The 3,852-nt window shown below is 45.1% G+C and overlaps 1 long non-coding RNA gene across 1 annotated transcript; it reads right to left on the reverse strand.

Annotated features, from left to right (window-relative positions):
- Window positions 1-1,374: 1,374 nt before the first annotated feature.
- LOC143809821 (uncharacterized) lies at window positions 1,375-2,428 on the reverse strand. The gene is made up of 3 exons (XR_013222472.1): window positions 2,239-2,428; window positions 1,998-2,148; window positions 1,375-1,599 (listed from the first exon to the last, which is right to left on the reverse strand). It is a non-coding gene; the product is annotated as an uncharacterized LOC143809821 (long non-coding RNA).
- Window positions 2,429-3,852: the final 1,424 nt, after the last annotated feature.

The following is a 3,852-nucleotide window of genomic DNA, read 5'->3' on the forward strand; positions in this document are numbered from 1 at the left end:
ACCCTGCTGCGCCCATACCCACGAAGGGGACTGAATGCCCGGCGAAGGATTTTTAATTATCGGCTAAGTCGTGCACGCAGATATGTGGAATGCACCTTTGGGATCATGACCAGTCAGTGGAGGATCTTTCACACACCCATCCAGCTGGATGCTGACACCGTTGACACTGTGATTAAGGCTTGCTGTGTACTCCACAACTATGCTCGTGAGTACAACACTGACGTAGATGTGGAGTACCAGCAGCCAGTATTTAATCCAGTGGTCAACGTGGGTCTGGGCAGGCCATCCAACTCGGGTGTGCGTGTGAGAGAATCCTTCACTGACTACTTCATGAGTCCTGAAGGTGCCGTGCACTGGCAATACTCCTGTGCTGGTGTTGGGCAGCCTGACCAGCAGAGAAGGATGGAAGAACATTGACCGACCAATAAAAGATGCCACGATCTATACCAAAAGCTAGAAGAAGTCAAGATCCCTGTTAATCAAATTCAAGATCGATATTCAATGTTGTTTATTGTACCTTTTTTTTATTGGTGAACCCAAAAATTATTATTTTATTTTTCTCGTTAATAAAAATTTTTTTTACTTTCAAGTGGTTATTTTTCAATCTAATAAGGATTGTTTGTAGAAAATTTTTAATGATTGATTCTCCTCCATCCCTTTGTTCACTGCCCATACACCCATCAGACTATGTCCATCCCATAGTCCAGCGCCCATATAGCCATGACACCGTACAACATAGAGGCCTTGCCCACTAAGAACGTAAAGTATATAAAAATCAGACATGACATTTGATCAACATTAATTTATTTAACAAGCAACTAAATTTTGACAAACAGTTGTCAAGATTTTTTCAATATGAAAAACTTAATTTTGCGGCAACTTGCCCAGTGAAACTATTTTTTTTTTGAAGATACAATTGCAGATTAAGGCAAGTAGGTGTATTCCTGTGAATACCCATAAGAGCTAGTTGGGTCTGTGATAAAATTTTGACTAGCAGATGGTCCCAGGCTTGTATTTCCTCCACCCGAAAAATGTAGTGCCGGTTGGGTGTAGGAAGACGCTGTAGATTGAGGTTCTCTGGGTTTTGGTCGCGGGCGAAAGAGTCCAAAAACCCCCGTCAATACATCCTGATATGACTGAATTGGAGCAGGGTCCTCCAGAGCGGTGAGGGACGTTTGGCACAGAGCCATAAAGAGAGACTGCCTATCCGGTGGCAGGGAGCGTGCCTTTCGGGCAATGGTCAAGGCAAAAAAGTCACATTGGTCCTCAGTTGAGGATTGTTTGAGTAAATTGAGTGTGTCACTTGCGATCTTTTCAGTGTTATCCTCATTTTTTTTTTTGTTTTGTTTTTTTCTGGACTATCCTGCCAACGGATAGGCAGCTCTCTTCTGCGTTACCACAGCTTCTGCCGTAACAGATGATCCAACAGCTGCTGCAGTTGATGTGCCTGCAGCAGCTGCTGGACATGCGGCACCAGCAGAAGCTGTGGTAACAGATGGAGAAATTGTCGCTCCCGAGGAAGTGCCTGCTCCATCAGTGCCTGCTCCATCTTCAGAGTTGTCATCAACAAGAGGCGGGCTTGAAATGTTTCCCTCAGTCCTGTGTGAGAAAAGGAAAAAAATAATTAATTATGACCGCTGCGGAGGAGCAACATTTTTGGAACAGCATAAAGGCTGCTTTGTTTAAAATGCTGTTCACTTTTTTGCGTGTCTGCTGATAATGCACGTTTTCATTTAACACATGCGTTATCACCACATGCTATCCAAACAATGTGCTAGTTATCTTGCGCAGTCAAAGTGCCAACACAAGAAAAATAGACACGGTGTGGTGCCATAGCTCTCACAACTCAATCTTTGGAATCATAGTGCAAACAAGATTTCTGAAAATCCTCTCTTCACTATGGTATAACATCTGGATGCTGTGTATTGAACGCTGCGGCAGGACACAGCGTTCAATACACAGCCAACTGTACTACACTATAATGGTATATAACCTACCTCCGCAAAGTCCGGCTTGTGAGCAGAAACTGCAGCTCGTCATAAAATGGAAAGCTAGTGCGGCTGGGGGAGGATCCACTCCGGTCACATGAATTGATAAATTTGTTGAACCGGTCCCGAACTGACCTCCATCTTTGTTTGACATGTTTTTCTAAGAAATAAAATATATATATATATATCTTTATATTGTCAAAGTAAATTTCTAATAAACGGTAATAATAATCTGTAACATTATACTTACCAATTTCCAGTTGGTTGCCAATGGACAAGGAATCCAACTCCGGATACAGGTCCCTCACAATCTTGGTCCAGCAATGGTCACGGAAATATCTGTCCTTGAAGGACACATCAGCGGCATCCCATAGAGCTGGTATATCGCGAACCTACAATGAAAAGAATAGTGTCATTACATACATAACACACGGGCCCCGGAAAAAAAAAAAGGCGTAGGGTACCCCTATATTTTTAGGCCAGAAAGGCTACGCAGACAGCCGTGGGCTTATATTCATAGCCTAGGAAAGGGGCCATGGATATTTGCCCCACCCCTGACTACAAATATAATCCCGCAGCCGCCCCAGAAAAGGCGCATCACAATGAAGTGCCAATTCCGGCACTTAGCCCCTCTCTTCCCACTCCCTGTAGCGGTGGGATATGGGATAATGAGGGGTTAATGCCACCTTGCTATTGTAAGGTGGCATTAAACACGGTTAGGCTGGTTGAAATACGTGCCACGTATTTAAGTGCCACGTGCCACGTATTGAAGTGCCACGTGCCACGTATTGAAGTGCCACGTATTGAAGTGCCACGTATTTAAGTGCCACGTGTCACGTATTTAAGTGCCACATATTTAAGTGCCACGTATTGAAGTGCCACGTATTGAAGTGCCACGTGCCACGTATTGAAGTGCCACGTGCCACGTATTTAAGTGCCACGTATTTAAGTGCCACGTGCCACGTATTGAAGTGCCACGTGCCACGTATTGAAGTGCCACGTGCCACGTATTGAAGTGCCACGTGCCACGTATTGAAGTGCCACGTGCCACGTATTGAAGTGCCACGTGCCACGTATTTAAGTGCCACGTATTGAAGTGCCACGTGCCACGTATTTAAGTGCCACGTATTTAAGTGCCACGTATTGGAAGTGCCACGTGCCACGTATTGAAGTGCCACGTGCCACGTATTTAAGTGCCACGTATTGAAGTGCCACGTGCCACGTATTTAAGTGCCACGTATTTAAGTGCCACGTGCCACGTATTGAAGTGCCACGTGCCACGTATTGAAGTACCACGTGCCACGTATTGAAGTGCCACGTATTTAAGTGCCACGTGTCACGTATTTAAGTGCCACATATTTAAGTGCCACGTATTGAAGTGCCACGTATTGAAGTGCCACGTGCCACGTATTTAAGTGCCACGTATTTAAGTGCCACGTATTTAAGTGCCACGTGCCACGTATTGAAGTGCCACGTATTGAAGTGCCACGTATTGAAGTGCCACGTGCCACGTATTGAAGTGCCACGTGCCACGTATTGAAGTGCCACGTGCCACGTATTTAAGTGCCACGTATTTAAGTGCCACGTGCCACGTATTGAAGTGCCACGTATTTAAGTGCCACGTATTTAAGTGCCACGTATTGAAGTGCCATGTGCCACGTATTTAAGTGCCACGTATTGAAGTGCCACGTGCCACGTATTTAAGTGCCACGTATTGAAGTGCCACGTGCCACGTATTTAAGTGCCACGTGCCACGTATTTAAGTGCCACGTATTGAAGTGCCACATGTCACGTATTTAAGTGCCACGTATTTCAGTGCCACGTATTTCAGTGCCACGTATTTCAGTGCCACGTACTTAAATAC

This window comes from Ranitomeya variabilis, chromosome 2 (assembly GCF_051348905.1).
Source record: "Ranitomeya variabilis isolate aRanVar5 chromosome 2, aRanVar5.hap1, whole genome shotgun sequence".
NCBI classification, from domain to species: Eukaryota; Metazoa; Chordata; class Amphibia; order Anura; family Dendrobatidae; genus Ranitomeya; species Ranitomeya variabilis.